General features: G+C 50.4%; 3 long non-coding RNA genes across 14 annotated transcripts; 1 reads left to right on the forward strand and 2 right to left on the reverse strand.

Moving 5' to 3' along the window:
- Nucleotides 1-538: 538 nt before the first annotated feature.
- LOC136019356 (uncharacterized) lies at nt 539-13,775 on the reverse strand. Of its 12 annotated transcripts, none has more exons than XR_010614835.1 (9): nt 13,689-13,775; nt 12,870-12,969; nt 5,224-5,324; nt 4,984-5,115; nt 4,117-4,214; nt 3,905-4,012; nt 3,172-3,318; nt 902-1,027; nt 539-721 (listed from the first exon to the last, which is right to left on the reverse strand). It is a non-coding gene; the product is annotated as an uncharacterized LOC136019356 (long non-coding RNA). The 12 variants fall into 12 exon arrangements; XR_010614842.1 differs by lacking the exons at nt 12,870-12,969; nt 13,689-13,775 and adding exons at nt 2,443-2,669; nt 2,801-3,044 and having other exon boundaries at nt 3,172-3,232; nt 3,346-4,012; nt 5,224-8,853; XR_010614836.1 differs by lacking the exons at nt 12,870-12,969; nt 13,689-13,775 and adding an exon at nt 11,136-11,307.
- A 1,163-nt stretch (nt 13,776-14,938) lies between these two features.
- On the reverse strand, nt 14,939-15,988 carry LOC136019357 (uncharacterized). Its single transcript, XR_010614843.1, has 4 exons — nt 15,728-15,988; nt 15,292-15,481; nt 15,166-15,219; nt 14,939-15,033 (listed from the first exon to the last, which is right to left on the reverse strand). It is a non-coding gene; the product is annotated as an uncharacterized LOC136019357 (long non-coding RNA).
- Nucleotides 15,989-17,481: 1,493 nt separating this feature from the next.
- On the forward strand, nt 17,482-17,938 carry LOC136019404 (uncharacterized). Its single transcript, XR_010614862.1, has 3 exons — nt 17,482-17,527; nt 17,612-17,706; nt 17,790-17,938. It is a non-coding gene; the product is annotated as an uncharacterized LOC136019404 (long non-coding RNA).
- Nucleotides 17,939-19,437: the final 1,499 nt, after the last annotated feature.

Raw genomic sequence — 19,437 nt, forward strand, 5'->3', positions numbered from 1 at the left:
AGAGACAGGAATAAGTGAAAACACTATACACTGTAAGACAATAGAGGAGAAAATAAGAAAATGTAGGACTACAAAAAAAGGGAAGAGAATATAAAAGAGGGAAGAGACTCTTAAGAGAGCAAAAGAGAAGGGAATAGAAGAGAAAGGAATATCTGAGAAGAGACTATAAGAGAATCTAAGATAAGGGAAGAGAACGTAAGAGGAGAGAATTTAAAAGAAAAGAGAAGGGAATAAAAGAGAAGAGAATATAAGGGAGAGGAAGAGACTAAGAGAATACAGGACAAGAGAAGAGAGTAAAGAGAAGGGAATAGAAGAAAATGCGAAAGGATACAAGAGAAGGGAGAAGAAGAGAATAGAGATTAGAAAAGACTAGGAGAATGGATGGAAAGAGAATATAAAAGAATCTGAGAAAACAGAACGAGAAGGGAAGGGAAGAGACTAAGAGAATAGAGGAGAACAGGAGAGAAAAGAGTACAAGAGACGGGAAGGGAAGGGAAGAGACTGTAAGAGAGTATTAGAGAAGACAAAAGCAATGTGCTCCTGGCTTGGTAAGGTCTTTATTTTTTCAGGACAACTATCTGACTTCATTAAAAGCAGGAATCTTTAAATATAAATAGTCTTCTCTGTCGTGGAGCTCCAAACCTTTGCAGCAGTCATCCAGCTGTGAGAGGCAGCTGCACAAAGGGAATCCTTTCTCTAAGGCGAGCAGCTGAGCAGCGACCTGTTATAGCCACCCATCAATGTCTAGCTGCGCGGCGACACGAATGCCACCAACGGAGCAGATAAGCTCTGGCACCAGCCACTGAACAGGAGGGGATGCTGCTGCGTGCACGGATCGCAGAGGCAGAGCGCTTGCTGCGTGTGCACAAGAGTTTTCCATTCACATCCCCAGTGGCCTTACCTCTTCCTCCCGTTCTTCACTGCGGCACCCGAGGACCTTGTCCCTATATGGCTGGGTTCGTGAGCACACTGCGCGCCGGGCAGCCCGCATCACCTGCGGGGCTCTGTGATCTGCATGCCTGGCAGGCTAGGAAAGGTAGATACATTTGGGGTTACGCACACGAAAGCTCTACACCCTGCTGCGGTTCAAGTGCCATTGTTCCTATAGGCAGATGGCAAAGCAGCCTCAGGCCTCCTGCTGGGCTCAGGGGTCCATCAGCTGCACCAGAGGAGCCTTGCTTTCAGGACGTGACACTCGCTATGCTGGTAAGTGACCAGTTCAAATAGGCTGAAATGCAAGCAAATTTGCCCAGAGCTGGGTGTTACTCCCACTGGTACCGGTACTTGTGGTAGCAAACATTTAATGAGAACCACATGCTGAGCAGACCTCAGTATTTCAAACAAGCCAGCTTCCCCTCCCTGGCTGCATTACACTATGTTCCTCCAGATGAACTGAACCTCATGTCAGCAAAGCACTTTAGCTCAAGGTACCAAAGACGAGCTTCAGCAAGGGCACAATCGCACCAGACACGCCAAAGAGCGTGAGGAGGAGAAGCCCTTCCGTAAGAAAGAAGGGTAGCTGTGGCTTTGGGGTTTTAAAGAGACCCTCAGCAGCTGCAGGGAAACACCTGCATGCCCTGGGGTTCTAACCATAGGATCACAGAACGGTTTTGGCTGGAAGGAACCTTTAAAGGTCACCTAGTCCAACCCCTCCCCTGCAACGAGCAGGGACATCTCCAACTACATCGGGGGGCTCAGAACCACATCCAGCCTGGCCTCGGATGTCTCCAGGGACGGTGCATCCACCACCTCTCCGGGCAACCTGTGCCGGTGCTTTACCACCCTCATTACAGAAAAATAATGGGACTGACCTGCAGTGCCCGGCTCTCCCTCCCTCCGGCCCTTGCCTTCTCCTCAGCAGTGCAGCTCCTCTGCTGCAGAGCTGGGATCCCCTCAGGAAAATCAACTCTGAGCCCTGAAACTGCCCCACGAGTCTCCGCCCACACAAGCGGGTCAGGATAGCAACGCTTTGTCAAGCTGTCGCGCACATCACCTAGACGGAAGACATCGTAAACAAGGACAACACACTGGGAGTACTCTGGTGGACTCCCATCGGGTTGGAAAGACTGCATGGGTTCTAATTCAACAAAGACAATACCAAGAGCTGTAAACTCTGCTGGCAGTACCCAAACGTCAAGAGGAAACTGGGGAGCTGCATTGTTACAACATCCAACAGGATGATGAGAAAAACAGTGGTAATTCCCCGCAGAGCTGCTGCAAAACAGCCTGCAAGCAAACCGATTGCTGCTTAGGCAAAAAGCAATGCAATGGTCTCAAATCAGGAAAGCAAATCAAGCTGAGATTTCCTGGGACAATGCTTTCAATTACATGAATGCACTTGACTGGAAGGGAAAAAACCTTCTTGAATTAAGCACGCAAGCAAGTTGAACAAAATAATTCCGTCCTTGTTCAAGCAGAGGACGTGGTTTTGCTCCGATTTACCGGCCCCAGGTGTTCCTATGGGAGGATCTAGATCTGTCCAGCTGTCGAAGGGACACTCTGCATTTATGCCAATGTAAGAGGAAACAAAGTCCTGCATCCAGATCTTGGGCCCCAACTCCAGAGGGACGTGGAGCCGCGCAAGTGAGCCAGAGGAAACCATGGAGATGCTGAGAGGGCTGGAGCACCTCTGCTCCGCAGCCAGGCTGAGAGAGATGGGCTTGTTCGGCCTGGAGAATAAAAGGTTCCTTAAGGGGGGGAAACCTTAGAGCAGCTCCAGTGCCTACAGGGGCCACAAGAAACCTGGAGAGGGGCTTTGGACAAGGGCGTGTAGGGACAGACCAAGGGGAATGGTTTGAACCTGCCAGAGGGGAGACTGAGACGGGCTCTCAGGCAGAAGTTCTTCCCTGTGAGGGTGCTGAGGCGCTGGCACGGGGTGCCCAGAGAAGCTGAGGCTGCCCCGTCCCCGGCAGTGTTCTAGGCCAGGTAGGACACAGGGGCTTGGAGCAAGCTGCTCTAGTGTGAGGTGTCCCTGCCCGCCCGTGGGCAGGGGTTGGAACTGGATGAGCTTTAAGGTCCCTTCCAACATGAACCATTCCAGGATTCTGTAAAATGCAGAAGCGGGGAGGATAACTACAGGCAAACCACAGACCAATTGGTGAAAGCAGAGGGTAAATGGATTTCCTCTCTTAGCAATGTCTGAGGAGCATCTGCTACAATTACCAGACATACCTCCGCTCTCCTCTGTTGCTTCCCATTAGCAGAAACTTCTCTTTTCTTTTTGGTCTTGCAGCTGAAAGAAAGAGGTTAAAAAATCTTCTGGAGCTCCCGAAAGGGTCTGTTCCGGCACATTCAGTGTCCACGCGAGAGCACGCTGCTCTGAAACAGAAGGGTTCTTTTATTTACCGAACAACAAGAACCGGGTTTTTCTTCAGCTCAAGAAACTGCTGACATGAGTCCACCACAGCATCAACACTGACGAGGCTGACAGGCTGGTGCGTCTAATACCAGCTATCACATCTTCCACCTCGCTTAGCTTAGGTTTCAGCACAGCTGCTGAGCACCACTGCTCGCCACCAAACACCGGTTTGGGAAGTGCCGAGTGGAAAGTTCTGCCACCATTTATTTAGCCAGCAGATCGACACTGAAGACCAAATGGGGATAAAATCTCCTACGCAGGAGGAGGAGGTGCCAGAGAAACCCTTAAGTACCAGTGAGCTGGTGGCGCTGGGCACCAGCCCTGTACACGTAGCCTGTGCCCATCCTGCAGCCACACAGGCTGGCCCTGCTCCTCCCGGCCGGGATGCCGGGCTGCACGGCCCCCACACGTCCTGCCTCTGCTGACACCTGCTGCCGACTCTGTGGCCCTAAACCAACAGGTAATACCACTTGGGGTTCATTCTCTCTTGCTCTCTGTGAACTGCTGCTCAGGGTCCTGCTGGGGCGGGAGGGAGGCATCAGGTACCTGGTTTCTGTGTGGCAGCGCAGCCCCTGCGATGCAGATATCCATGCAGGAGGTCGTCATCTCTTGCAGTTTCTGTGCTTACTCCAGCGTATTCTCTGGGCACTTTACCTGGAAGATCACAGCGCGTTATTTCCTAACAGTAGCTGGGAATCGGAAGCTAAACCCATTCTAACACGGGAAACAAGCGATTCAAAAAACACCCCTTTTCTGACCAAATGAGCCCTTGCATCCACTCCCAGGGTCTCCTGAAGCAGTTCCGTGGTTAGGGTGGTGACATTACCGCTTTCAGGGGATGCGGTGACAGATGAGCCTGAAAGAACACAGGTTTCAAGATAAGAAAAGAAGAAAGTGCTGTGCCTTAGGTCACTGTATTTGAGAGCTGTGAACAACAGCAGCAAGGGCAGAGCAGGCAGTTTCCAGATTTCTTTATGCTGTTTGGAAACAGCGAGGAAAAGCCCCTCACCTAAGCGCTGTGGCCCTCACCCAGAGCTCTTCGACCCCAGAGGCAGTGTGTCCACTCACTCTTTCTGGCTGTGCTTCCCTGCCAGGTCAGCTCGCTGCCCAGGGCCTGGCCAGCAGCGCCCATGGTTGCATTAACACCCCCGTGAAGTACTGCCCTGCCCAAGTCTAGTCTCCTACCTGTGCAGCATACATACTACATCTTTGCTGACAGCTACCCGTCCCTTTGAGAGGGAAAACCACGGCTGTTGCCACACATGTGGCAGGTTTGAGGGCAGCTGATGCAGAAAATGCCACGCTGTACACCATGCTTCCCGCCCTGTTTTCTTCTTCTTCTCCTCCCTCTGCTCAGTCCAGGTCCCTTCCCTCACACTGAATGAAGGTCCTCATTCTGCCTTTTAAAGTACGTTTTCAAAGAGAGCGAAAGAAACCAGACACAAACTGTGCCTGAACTGAAAAATAATCCGCTGCTTAAGGCGGCTGCGTGAGCCTTGTCGCCCTTGCAGCTGTCAGCAAGTACACTGCTATTAACTACCCCTGGAAAGCAAAAGGCTTAGGGTCCCCATTAGCCCGTTCGCCTTTATGGTGTGCTGTCAACGCTCACAACGGGCATCACTTACGTGTCCAGGCGAGAGGTGTTCAGCAAGGAAGACACCTTCTGCTTTCAGGAACAGCACAGAAGGCCTTCAAAAACGCTCTCTCCTGTAGGATCCCCTTCTGGGCTTCTGCATCTCACTGGTTATAATGAATGCCTGTTGCAAACAGATTACCATGAAAATGTTCCCTACTTTGAAGAGAGACAAAGGTTGAGCCGTATCAACCCGTTCTCCTACCGTTAACCCAGAAAGCAAACAACTTACTTGTTCTGCAACCCCTGTCACGCTCCTGGTTTCTGCCTGTTGACATGGGGCACCCTGCCCAATTTCCAGTGAGCTCCACTGAAGTTGTCTACTCTGAAATACTGAAAAACAGTAACGCGTTCGTGCCTGTGGCCTCCTGGATAGGCCCTCTAGGATGGCAAATAAAACCTGCTGTTGAGATACCATTTGCTACTGTTTCGTAACCTAAGAATTTCAGAGCAATTTCTCCTTCCCCAAGCGCAGAGTGTTCTACTCCAGGAAGGACCACAGGCGAGGCACTCTACTAAATAAACTAAACAGCTTCCATGGTTTCAGCCCAGCCAGCAGCTAAGCACCACACAGACAACCCTTTACTCCCTGTCGATGCCAAAACCAGTGTAAATGTGCTCAACCATTTATAGTTGGCATTCCTACACAGAGCCAAGCTTGCTGCATTTAGAGCTGTGTGGAGTGAGTGTTTTTCTCTTGTAGGATGCAAACTGAGGCCTCCCACTGTTCGTGTTCTACATTAAAAACATTAAGTGTTTCTTTTTCTCATTGTCAACTAGAAATCTGTTGACGTCGCAATCCCAGTCATCGTGAAGTCATGGTTTTTGTTGTTTGCGCTGACTGCTAGGAAGACAAAAAAGGAAGCATTTTTAGCAAGTGATAATAAAGCTATGTCATGGTATTATACCTAGAAATAAACATTCATTCATCGCCATTATACAGAGACCTCTATGACTAATGCTAAACTTATACCAGAGATTGCGCAGAGAGACTCAGCTAGCACGATATAAAAGCTGCCTTACAACAGGCTACTTACACTGTAACCCAAAAACGAGCAAGCAACTTCCCGATTACCTGAAGATGCAGACGCTACCTGGGACAAACGTAATTATCTGCTTTACATGCCAAGCTATAATGTTTGTTAACGGTGGGTTTCCAACACCCGTCTTCAGTCAGAACAAAACCTCAGCTCCGTGAGCGCTCCCAGTAAATGGAACAGTGCCTTTGCCACAAGAAACCATGCAACCTGGCCCACGACAAACTAGCAGCCATCACACAGCACTGCAATAGCAAACCGGGAGGACAGCGACACTGCGATCCATGCATCTTTCCGATTTCCTTGCACAGGAGCCTCGCTCGCAATAGGAGGGAGTGGCAGCCACAGTCCAGCAGAGCTCCAACAAGCAGGGCCGGACCACTGCATTCTGCTAATGCTTCAGCAAGACAGAACCCCTCTGTCCCTTGAAAGGAAAAGATGCTGGCAATGGCTTAAACTTTAAATGAGGAAATTGATGCTGCAGTAAAAACTCAGGCTGTGGGGAGCAGGGGGGACGCAAATAAGATGCAAAAGAACACGCAAGGAAAGCAATCCGGATTCTTGCTTCTGTGTGAGCAGCCATCAAATGCAGCAGTTTGGGCCCTTCTAAGCAGAAAAGGCAGGGGCTGGCATGAGGCATTATTTCACTGTGTTGATACTGTGGGAGTAGGAAGACGGCTCTAGTACAGACAGACCTGCAAGGCAGACAAGGCAGAAATATTGCCCGACAGAAAAAGGAGGCAGGAAGCCCATCAAACCTGTCTATTAGCTAACTGTACCAGGAGCACAGGAAAACCTCACGAGAAGGGCTTTCTTTGACAGAGAAACAACCTCAAGCAGGACACCAGGCAGAGCTTACAAAGGAAGGAAAAACAACTGTACAAAACACAGTTAAATCTTAGAAATTAAGAAGTACAAAGATCAAACAGGTCTCAGCAAATTCCTCCCTTAGACATGAAAAGTTACCTACAAATTACAAGCAAAGAAGTGAGATCACCTAGTACTGCTGCTGCTGCTGCTAAAAACAGCAAACTTGTCCAGGTAAGGCCTGAAAACCACCCTATTGCTTTGTCACAGCTTTCAGTAAGGATGAAGAACCCAGAAAGTCCAGAATTTTAAAGGCACTGGCACATGAAAACTCACACCAGCAACGAGGCTTTTAATAAGTCAGACCAAACAGGGCTGGCGGCAAAGATCACCAAACAGAGCCCCTGCTCTTCGTACAGGCGCCGGTTCCCAGCAGTGTCCCCAGACTACCCCGACGGAGAGCTGCCAGCAAGGAAGGGAGGAAACAGCCCACGTCACCTGCACTGTGCCACACGGCGACAGCGCTCACAGGGCTGAGACAGGCCGAGAACTGCTGGGGCAGGGGACACCACCAAGTGAGCATCGCTGGCCCGACAGAGGGGATAAAACCTGCAACTGGATGGAAGAAAGGAGCCATAAGGAGCTGCAAGAGCCTAGAGGGTAGCTGGTACGGAGCCGAGGTGGAGAAAAGAAAAGCACGAGGAACCTGACCCAGTGCTGTCCAGGAGTCACACAGAGACCCAGGAGCCGCACCAGGAGCCGCACAAGGTCTCTGCAGGTAACACTTCTTCCCAGCTTTGCCTCCTGGTAGCTGGTGCCGAGTTGCTCTGACATATCCTGGTGAACGTGACCATCACAACCAGCTGTTTTGCCCCCGGTAACATGGTATGTCCCTCCCTTGAAGCCTCACCAGGCCCACGGGAGACACAGCTGCCCTTATCTGGCGACCACAGCGCCAAGCTGCAGATGGGAAGCATCACACCAGAGAGATGTTATGAGCTCAGCTCCCTTCGGGCTTCATTTTGCCTGCTCATGGTCAATACTGCTAGTGATTGCCTCGATACAGACACCAGGAATGTGTGGACAACATCTGAGGATGATGCAAAGCGCTTTCTGTACAGTGGTGAAACTTTCACAACTCAGGAGCTGGGGGACTCGGAAAACTGAAGTACTAACAAAGACCATGACATGAAAATGACAGTGGTTGGGGATCAATGAGCTGGGCGTACTAAGTCAGTAACTAATTTATAAGCTTCCACCAACAAGCAGCCTAAGAAAGGCAAAATCCGTCCCTGGAAACGCAAGAGAAGCGTTTAAACCAAGCTCTATGCCGAGCATACTCTAATGACAAGGAATTAATCTCAAAGGCTGGTTTGTAATGCACAGACAGACAATGCACAAACACTTCTGAAGCTGCTTTAAGACAACCTGGGAAGTGGGAAGGGGAAATGCGCTTGCCCAAGACAGCAGTTCAGGGTACTGCAACCCCAGAGCAGTCACAACGTCAGCAGGTACAGGGGCACAGTGTCACGTGTTCTCGGCATTGCTGGTGGAACAGAAATATGGCACGAGAGAATTACCGTGATTCAGAAGTGACGCAAAGACGCGACGTGAGAGAAGGGAGGAGAGAGGGGATTGGGTGTTGCTAGGAGACGGCCGTGAGGGTGACGCCTGGTGGGGAGAACGGGCATTGCATAGAGCCCCATAGGGCCCGAGAGAGCCCCATAGAGGCCCCGGAGAGACTACAGAGATCCCACAGAACCCCATAGATGGGTCTTCCACCCTAAGCCCGCCCCATAGCGCACCTTGTAGAGCCCCACAGAGAGCAGCGCCAGGAGCAGGAGCCCCCCAACAACCCCCCTAGCATGTGGGGCAGGAGGCTGGGGGGCACTGAGTGCTCCAGCTGGGTCTGGAGCTGTGGGGCAGAAAGAGGGGGATGGGGGGCTGCCCCATAGAGACCCCAGAGGGACCCATAGAGCCCCACAGAGACACATAGAGCCCCACAGAGACCCCATAGGGAACCACAGAGACCCCATAGAACCCCCCATAAACCCTCCATAGCCCCGCACAGACACCCATATCCCCACTGGACCCCATTAGCCCGGGAGGGGGGGTGGTGTGTCCTTGGCTGACCGCCCCCCCGCGGCCCTTTACCGCCCCCTGCAGGCCACACTGCAAATCCCTGCCTGCACCCCCCATTGACACCCAATAGAGCCCCACAGCGCTCCATAGACGCCCCATAGCGCTCCACAGACACCCCATAGTGCGCCATAAACACTCTTAAGCCCCCTTGACCCCCATTTCCCACCTCCTTCATCCACCCCATAGTGAAGTCCTCCCCGACCCCAAAGCGCAGCACTTCAGGGGGGCTCCATGGGGCCCATTTGGCACCGGAGCTCCTGACACAAGGCTGTGGCGCAGTTCTATGGGGCATAGATGTGGGACAGAGCTTAAGGGGCCCATAGAGCCCCATAGGGACCCACAGAGACCATCAGCACATCAGGTAAGCGAAACCCAAACATGCGTTACTGCGAGACTGTTCAGATATAGCACCGCACCTATAAAAAAGCAAGATCAGTGCAAGTGAATGCAGACTAAGCACACCGTGATTAGATAGTTCAGGTTGCTACATCTGGTGCCAAGTACCAGCACAACTGGATTCTTACTAAATTTGACTGCCATTTAAGCCCTTCTCACCTAACTGTTTAAACCTAGGCACTAGTTTTCCCAACTACAGCATCTAATTGATGTAATCACTTACTTTCTGTGCCCAAAATTAAGCAATACATAATTCAGCACATAACTCAAGAGCCTTAAGAACTGGTTTGAGACACTCTCCTCTACTGCTGTGGAGTACTTAAGTCCTAAAGGATACTTGCCACAATACCACAACCACATGGAAGTATTCCATCACCTCCTGATACATACAGACCTTGCGAGGACTGATAACACCTGGCTTGCAGAACCACTTGACTATCTTCGTACAACCCATGAAACTAAGCCGCTGCAAACTGCTGCTGCAATTAAACAATAAGTTGGGGTACCACTTGCCTGCCATAGAGTTCTGAAATCGAAACCTAAAAGGACATAAGAAAGAAGAGGAAGGGGCCTGCTGGACACCTGCACAGACAACACACTGCCAGAAGCCTGTCCACAGAGCACCAGGACAGTCTAGAAACAGGAGACTTCCCCAGAAACAAGTCCTGGAACATTTTCAATTCATCCTCAAGTAACCTCCTGTGACACTACGCTCATTTTCAGCCGCACGCAGCGACCAGCCAGGTCAGACATATTCTGTCCTGTAGGGTGATGGACACAGGCTGCGTACTGGGCCATCCACAGCTGTCTCATACATTAAAAGCACTAGGATTCAAAGGGCGTTTGTAAAGCTTTAACGAGACAAACTCCGTTTCATCTTCAGACGGCATAATTTTTAGACGGAAGAAAATTCCATGAGCAACCCTTAGACCAACTGCTGCCACATCTAAGGCCTTCAGCTCGACGGCCAGGGCAAATCAGCAGCAGAGCAGATAAAGATTTTGTCTGTTCTCAACAGGTTGAGACTTTAAATCATTCAGCATAAACAGAGAAGCCCTAAAGCCACCCAGTCTGGTAGCTCGATGCGTCTCCTGCTACAAGCACCTCCCCCAAGACAGATTGAGATCTGGATTGGCTCCCTCACAACGCTGTCTCTGCATCCAGAATACCAAGCATTTATGAAGAAACCTGATGGCTACTGCAGCAAGGCCGGTGTCCAAACCGGGGGAAACCAGGGGAGCAGCAGCAGCAACTGCAGTCCTCACTGACAGTCTCAAGGGAAAGGCTGCGATGAGCTGGCTGGGGTCCCCTAGGGCACAACGCGGCAAGGTCTATTTGCAGAACAAAAGGAGGGCAATGAGCCCTGCCCCTGCTGCCGCAGACCTGACTCATTTCATGGAGGGAGAATGTCAGGCTCCAGATCTCTCAGCACCTTCAAGCTCCAGTGAACAGTCTCATTTCCAAACCACCCGCACGTTTAGATCAGAGGAAAGAAACAGGGAATTCCGTGGCTGCTTCCTAATCGGGTGTTTCCACCTCCGCCCCTTCCCCTGCCAGTGAAGGCACAGTGTGAATTAAGGACCTCCGGGTAACCCCCGCCCCGGGTCTTTACTCCCCCCAGTACCGAGCCCCTGGCGCTGTGAGGCTTCCCGCGCGGGCAGCCAGCGGGCAGGAGCCGCCCCTCTGCGCCCGCCCAAGGCACGGACGGACGGGCGGGCCGCCGGGCCCGCTCGCCTCCCCGATAACCCCGGCGCGCTCGGACCTCAGCTGCTGCCGCCGCTGCCGGGACCCGGACCCTGCCTGCCGCCATGCTGCTCCCGGGCGCTGCGCATGCGGCACCGAAACGGCGCGCGGAGGGACCGGAGCCGGCGCGCCAACACCGGGCTGCGGCCACGAGCACCCCGCGGACATGCCCGCACATCAACCCGCAACCGCGGCGGCCACCACGTGACACGGGCCACTTCCGGGGACAGCAGCGGGGACAAAGGGAGCACCACGGCTCATGCGCGGAGCCCGGGCTGCAGTACCGAACTCTGGACACAAGATGGCAGCAGCGAGACACCCGGGCGCCACACCGCCCCCCCCAGCCCATCATGGTGTGGTCGTTATGTGATCGCTGTGGGGTCTGTGCGAGTCTCTACCGATTGCTGTGCATCTCTGCCACAGCTCCTTGATGCAAGACTACTTTCATCACGTTGACAACTGATTCATAACAGATATCTGAAAAAACAACTGCAAAATTACCACCGAGATGCTAAAAAACAACTCAGTTAATAACCACACAACCTTTTATCGCCAAAGACTATTGATGAGCCCAGAACCTGTAACCTCCATCCCAAGAAAACGCACAAGATTTGCCTCTAATCGTAGTACACACAGACTTGCACTACAGATGCTCCACCTGGCCCAACTACTGACCATGAGCAGAGCAACTCAAGGCAATCACACACACACACAAAGAACACTACAGACTCTGAGAAACCAAAATAAGAGAGAAAAATCTGAAGAAGTAGACTACCTCCCAGATGGAACACTACATCCACCCAGATCACCTGCACAGCCGCAAGAGCAACGCAACAGGGCTCCTCAGGAGCCTGAGAACAAAGTTCAACATGACCATGTGTTTCCAAAAACAACCACAAAACCTGACATGATGGACATGCAAAAAGCATGAAGACCCATGAGCACGACCCAAAATTCAAGACCCAAGAGCATGAAAATGCACAGACTATGTCCTAACCAATGCAACAGGATGCCAAGATAACAGATACGAAAGCAGCCTGGAGACACTCAGACACTCTGGCTCAGACACTGACTCTTGATATACTATCACACCCACTCACAAGCAGACTCTCTGGCCCTGACTCATTAATTACAAGCTTATTCCCAGAGCTCTTCTGTCCATTCACACAGATCACGAGGAGTAGACACCTACACTGATTATAGAAACCCACCACCTACGTTCCAGAGCGCAAGAGCTCCAGCTAAAAGAAAACCAGAGACAGAGAACTCTCAATTAGTTTATTAACATGGGATACTATAGAGATAGTGAAGGATACTTCTCATGGTTGCTTATCTTACTGTCATGGGTTCTTTTTGGCACCCAACGTGGAGCTCGAAGGGTTGAGATAACAACAGATCTGACAAGATTAATAGTAAAACAACCGTGGTGGTTTATACAAGGTCAGCCATAAATCATGCAATTGCTCTCTCACTCCCCCCCCTTCTTGCCCTCCCCCTACTCCTGGGGGGACAGAGAGGAGAATCGAAAAGAATGCAAATCCCACAAGTTGAGTTAAGAAGAGTTATTAATTAAGGTAGAACACAAGTCACTACTGCTACCACCAATAATGATAATAATAAGGGAAATAACAAGGGAAGAGAATACAACACCTCACCACCAGTCGACAGATAACTCGCCTGCCCCCCAGCCAAACTGAGCACCAACCCATACCTCATCCAACCCTGCAGTCTCTAGCCCTTCCAGGTAACTCACAGTTAGATCCTGGGCATGATGTGCTGTGGTACGGAATACCTCTTTGGCTAGCTTGGGTCAGGTGTCCTGTTCTCTGCTTCCTCCTGGCTTTCCCTCCTCCCTGGCAGAGCATGAGGATCAGAAAGTCCTTGGTCAGACTAAAACATTTGTGTTATCAGCTCTGTTCCCAGGCTGGAAGTCAAAACACAGTGCTGCACCAGCTACTAAGAAAGAGAAAAAAAAGACTGCTACTGCTGAACCCATGAGAACACACTTACGAACCCCAAGGACCCTGTGAGGACCATACACAAACCAGCTCCGAGAATCATCATGGCCGTGTGAGGTGGCAGACTCAACCTTAGCGGGCGTCCCCGCGCAGGCAACGGTCGCCAGGGTGGGATGAGCTTCTGCCTCCCTCACACGGCATGAAGCTCGGGCTTCCATACTCGCAAGCAGGCACGCTCTTTGCCACGCAGGGGGCCAGCCCACGTCGCAAGAAGTGGCCGACAATGTCTAGGAAGGTCTGCAAGGGTCAGCACTTTTCCAGGCAGTTCTAAAGCACAACTTCCCGGGCAGGCACCAAAGCCGGACTTTTCGGGAAAAGCCCAAGCAGTACACCACAAGAGGGAGCCAAAGAGAACTAACAGTACTTGCCCATCTTAGTGTGTTTCACCACGGACCATTACTTCCTATTGTCCCCGACACAACACCCCAGACTCTGACCATTTACCTCCAGGCACCCTCTACTGTGTCCTCAGACATTCTGGCTCAAATACTACATTGGAATGCTACATCTCAAACCCCTTCCTGCCACTCTGACATTGTCCCCCACGCCCTCACCTCCGACAGGAGGCCCTCTACTTAGCGTGCGTAGTGCCATGCGTCTCGAGGCGGCCTCACTGCTCGGAACTCCCACAGCAGATGACAGCCATGTTGCTGTCCTTGCCAAGTTCCTCTTCATCATCTGACAGAAACAAAAAAACGGCAACACGTTGTGCTGGCCGTCATCTCCAGCATCCCAGCCATCTATGCCAGCCTTTTCTGTAACTCTACTTCACCTTTACATTATGCTCACCTACTCCCAATCTATTGCAGAATACAATGCTGGGCTTCTCCTGCACTCTAGGACCTAGGAGCACAATAGAAAGAAATGACCATGGTGCTTGTAGAAAATGACCAACCCCACAACCATTATTGTTACCTCTCCGACTCACCTCAAATACTCATCTGACTGCAGAAGTAGAACGCAAGACCTGCAATAACCAACACTACTACTGAACCCTTTGCCATGTTATTCTCAGCTCTTACTCACCACTCACGCAGACAACCTTCTCACAGCCCTCCTCAGCTGGCAGCTTCACCTCTCTTGATTTAAGTGTGGCACCTAAAAAAGAAATGGAAACAGGCACTCATGGAGAGAAAAACAGAAGCTTTGGCCGACCCTGAAATAAGTTGCTACTGGGGTGTTCCAAGCATGGCTCACCTTGACTGAGTCATCTGAATGTTATTTTTCAGCTCGAGTGTAAGGATGAGTTTGAGCCAGGGAATCTTAGCCAGGTAGTCAGAACCAGGAATTCTGTGTTAGAATCAATTTGAGATTTGTGTGGATGCATGAGCCAGTCAGTGTCAGACTGAGCCTAAGCGAGTGTGAGGAGAAGTCAGCGCCAGAGAATGTCTGTGCAGCTTAAACGTGAGTATGAGTCTGAGCCAGTCTGTGTGAGAGGGAGCCTGCACTGTCTGCCAGTCTTGAATGTGAGTCTAAGCCAATGAAAGCCAGAAAATTAAAGCCGGGGAGCAGGCAATGAACCAGAACCAGACGAAACAAGACCCAGCTGTGGATCGTCAGGGTGCTCTTATCCCAGCTGGGGGTTTGCCCCACCCCTGACCCAGGTCACTGAGGGAAGGGCTGGGGGTGACACCCTCCCTCCCTAACACAGTCAAGCTGTAGCGGCCCTACCCATGTAAGCTCATGCTACAGAGTAACCCCCTGCCTTTCCCTCAGCCCCATGCTACATTTCAAACCCCTTCCTGCCATCCGGACCTTGTCCCCCACCCTCCAGTCCCAAGCAGCAGTCCCTCTACTTAGCTTCCATAGTGCCATGGGTTTCAAGCTGGCCTTGATGCTCAGAACACCCACATCAGAGTCCTGTGATCTTGCCACAGCTGCCAAGTTTCTCTTTATCACCTGCAGCAAACAAACGAGCAAACAGGATCACACTGTGCTGGCCACCATCATCACCACCACCCCACCCACCAGTGCTGGCCTGCTCTGTAACAGCCCTCTTCCTCCTTCAAAGCTCATCAACATTGTGCTTGCCTGTTCCAAACCCACAGTGGAGTCCGACATTGAGCCTCTCCTCACCTCCAGGTCCTAGGAGTACAATAGAGACAAATGATCACCCTGCTTGCAAAAAGTGACCGACCCCACTATCCTTCTCCTTACCTGTCTGACTCACTTCAAGCACTCATCCGACTCCAAAGGTAGAGGGCAGCCCTGCAACACCGAGCACAAATACTGAACCCCTTTGCCATGCTCTCCTCAACAATTAAGCACCCCCAACACACACAACCCCCGATCTTCTCACAGCCCTCCTGAGTTTGCAGCTTCACCTCCCTCGAGTTATCTGCAGCACCTAGAAAAGAAAAGGGAACATGCACACACTGACAGAGATACAGAAGCTGCACCCTTCCCTCAGGAAGTCCCATCTCTCTCTCCTGTCACTTTACTACTCATCCACTAGCCCTCAGAGCTTTTCCATCCCTTTATTCTAACGTGTACACCCCCTGGAATACACCACCAACAAAAAGTAATTGCAGCTTTATGAAAATGACAAGACCCTAAAATAAATTGCTGCTTGGGTGGTCTAAGCTTTGCTCACCTTGGCTAAATCACCTGAATGTCTTTGTTTAGTTAGAATGTGAGAGCGAGTCTGAACCAGGAAGCCTGTGTTAGTCTCGATGTGAGACTCGTGTGGTTGGGTGAGCCAGTCAATGCCAAATTGAGCCTAAATCTGAACTAGAGTGTCTGTGCTGTTTAAGTATATGAGCCTGAGCCAGTCTGTGTGGAAGAAAACCTCTTTGAGACTAAGCCCTAGAATGTGAGACAGAAAACCCCCACCCAGTCTGAAACCAAGTATAGTTTTGAGCCCAGCTTCATAAAGTGAAGCTATGGAATCTGAGAATTTTGAATAGAAAACTAAGCCCCAAAAAGAAACCCAAGAAGTTAAAATCAGAGAGCAGCCAAGAAACCAAACCCAAAACAATAAAACCAGGTGCACCTTGTCAGGCTGTTTTTATCCCAGCAGCTGGTTTGCCCCACACCTGAGCCAGGGCACTGGGGGGGGTTGTGAGTAGGGCCTGGGGTATATAAGGCACAGCTTCGGAGTAAGGGTCTTCTTTAGGATTTGATGCTATTCAAGGTAAGGTCTTTGGGGTGTTTTGTGGTTTTAATGATGTGTGTATTGCTTTTGTTTTTTGAATTCTTTGAAATGATTTTTTCTGAGCTAAATTTTTTAAGCCATCTATGGTTTTGCATCTTCTTGTATTAATGAATTTTTTTGTGCTGTGGTTTTACTTGAGGTGCTGTTGTTAGTGGTGGTGTTCAGGTAAGTGTTTTTATTGCTCTTAGCCACAGAACTTAAAGAAAAATTTGTTTACAGTTTATGTTCTTATTACTTGTCTTTTATTTCTCATAAAATAGTTATAACAGTGGTTACTAAACAAACATTCCATTTATATGTTTAAGAGTTACTTCAAGAGTGCCTTTGGGTTTGTGCTCTTTCAAAAACTAAGTTGGACACTTGGGTCTAAAGAATACCAAACATAATATTAATGTTCTTTTAGGATGTAGTGACTGTTAAATAACTGATGACTTTTTGCAAGGAAAGGTAAAAGAATGCTTTTCAGCTTGTATATTTCTCATTTTAAAACTCTAAATTACAGAGTGCTTGTTCATTACAGTCTGCATATAATAAATATTTCAGGGAATTTCCTTGTCTTAGTCTACAGAATGTTGTGTGGCAGTTCTTTTATTTTTTCCTTTTACTCCTGTTACTGCAAATGATAAAAATAAATTGGGTGGGTGCAGTAAACACCCATGTGTCTAGTGTGGGAGATCTGAGCAACAACTTTAGTTTGAGACTTATGACACTATAAAAACTAAGCAGAAAGAAAAGTTTTCCACAGAACAGATGGGGGAAACAGCATCAGGATAGCAGAAAGAGATTTGAAATACACCATGGGGATGAGAAAAAATAAGTGGGACTTTTTTTAGCACCATCTTATAGTGGGCAGGGTAGTACAGCTTGACTGTTTTAATGAGTGCATTAGCTTGTGAGCTGTTTTGGTGCTTCCAACTCACTGCTAGAACTGAAAGTGTTAAGCTTGTTCTTGGAACTTAGTCCTTTATATACTGAGTGCTTGTGTTGGCTGGTTAAAAGCTGGTCAGGCATTCGTGTTCCTTACTTACAAACATAAAGCAGAGGACAGCTTTTTTTTCAGTCACATCAGCAGGAGCCTTCTAAGGGTTTCATCCAGCTTCCAGTTCCAGCTATGAAAAAGTAAAGGGTTTCATTTTGTGCGATGCCCTCATGTTTGAGAAGAACATGGCAAAAAGATTTAGTATTTGTTTGGTATTGCAGGTCTTGTCTTTTATGTTGGGAGTCGGATGAGTGCTTGAAGTGAGTCAGAGGGATAAGCAGAAGGATTGTGGAGTTGATCACTTACGCAAGAACCATGGCAATTGGCTTCTGTTGAACTCCTAGGGCACGCAGGGGAGAAGAGGCCCTGCATCAGACTCTGGAGTTGCTTTGAGACAAGCAAGCATGGTGTGAGGAGCTTGGGAGGAGGCAGAAGGAAGGTAAGGAAAAGGCTGGGCTGGATGCCTGGGGTGCTGGAGATGATGGCCAGCACAACGTGTTGCCCTTTTTTTGCTTCTGTCAGATAATGAAGAGCAACTTGGCAAGGGCAGCAACATGACTGGCGTCTGCTGTGGGAGTTCTGAGCAGAGAGGCGGCCTCGACACGAATGGCACTACGCAAGGTTAAGTAGAGGGCCTCCTGTAGGAGGCGAGGGTGTAGGGGACAATGTCAGAATGGCAGGAAGGGGTTTGAGATGTAGCATTCCAATGTAGTATTTGAGCCAGAAAGTCTGAGGACACAGTAGAGGGTGCCTGGAGGCAAATGGTTAGCTCTAGAAAAAGCCAAAATGTGCTGGAGTGGGCTAAACTGTTCTTGGGTGGGCTTAATTGCACTGGACTGAGCTAAAGTGGGCTGGACTGGTCTGAATTGGGTCAAAGTAGTGCCAAGCCATGCTGTGTAGCAAACGAGCTGTTTTGCCTGTAGCAAGCGAGGGTGGGCTGAGCTCTGCTGGGCTGGACAAGGCTAAACTGTGCTGAAGTGGGCTAAGCTGGGCTGGACTGGTCTGAAGTGGGCCAAAGTGGTCTAAACTCTCCTGAAGTGGGCCAAACTGGGCTGAACGGTGCTGGAGTGGCTGAAGTGGTCTGAATTGGGCTTAACTGTGACAAAGTGTTCTGGATAGATGTGAATTGGGATAAACTAGGCTGAACTGGTCTAAAGTGTGCTGGGCTGGTCTGAAGTGGGCTGAAGTGTGCTCAAAAGGGCTACGGTGTGCTGGATGGTCTGAATTGGGCTAAACGCTGCAGAACTGTGCTAAATTGGTTGGGACGGGTCTGAACTGGGCTGGGCTGAGCTAAGTTGGCCTGGCCAGGGCAAAACTGGTCTGAAGTGGGCTAAAGTGGGCTGGGCTGGGCTAAAGTGGAACGGACCTTGCTAAAGCTGGCTGCGCTGGGCTGAAGTGGGCTGAAGGGGCTGGGGTGAGCTGGAATGGGCTGGACAGGGCTAATGTGGCCTGGACTGAAGTGGGGTAAAGTGTCTGAAGTGAGATAAGCTGGGCTGGACTGGTGTGCACTGGGCTAAACTGGGCTGTGCTGGGCTAAAGTGGTCTGGAGAGGTCTGAAGTGGGCCAAAATGTGCTGGAGTGGGCTAAACTGTTCTTGGGTGGGCTTAATTGCACTGGACTGAGCTAAAGTGGGCTGGACTGGTCTGAATTGGGCCAAAGTAGTGCCAAGCCATGCTGTGTAGCAAACGAGCCGTTTTGCCTGTAGCAAGCGAGGGTGGGCTGAGCTCTGCTGGGCTGGACAAGGCTAAACTGTGCTGAAGTGGGCTAAGCTGGGCTGGACTGGTCTGAAGTGGGCCAAAGTGGTCTAAACTCTCCTGAAGTGGGCCAAACTGGGCTGAACGGTGCTGGAGTGGCTGAAGTGGGCTGAAGGGGGCTTCACTGGGTTAGACAGATCTGAGCTTGTCTGAAAGTGACTGGACTGGGCCGAATTGGAGTAAATTTTGCTGGGCTGGGCTGAACTGGGCTGAACTGAGGTAAACTGGCTTGAAGTGGCTGATCATGGCTGGGCTGGGCTGTGCTAAACCAGGCTGAACTGTGCTAAAGTGGGCCTAATTGGGCTCAGCTTGTCTGCGCTGAGCTGCAGTGGGCTGGGCTGTAAAGTGGGCTGAACTGGGTTAAATTGGGCAGGGATAAGATGGATTGGGCTAAACTGGGCTGGACTGAGCTGGCC

The sequence above is a fragment of the Lathamus discolor genome, chromosome 9 (assembly GCF_037157495.1).
Source record: "Lathamus discolor isolate bLatDis1 chromosome 9, bLatDis1.hap1, whole genome shotgun sequence".
Lineage (NCBI taxonomy): Eukaryota > Metazoa > Chordata > Aves > Psittaciformes > Psittacidae > Lathamus > Lathamus discolor.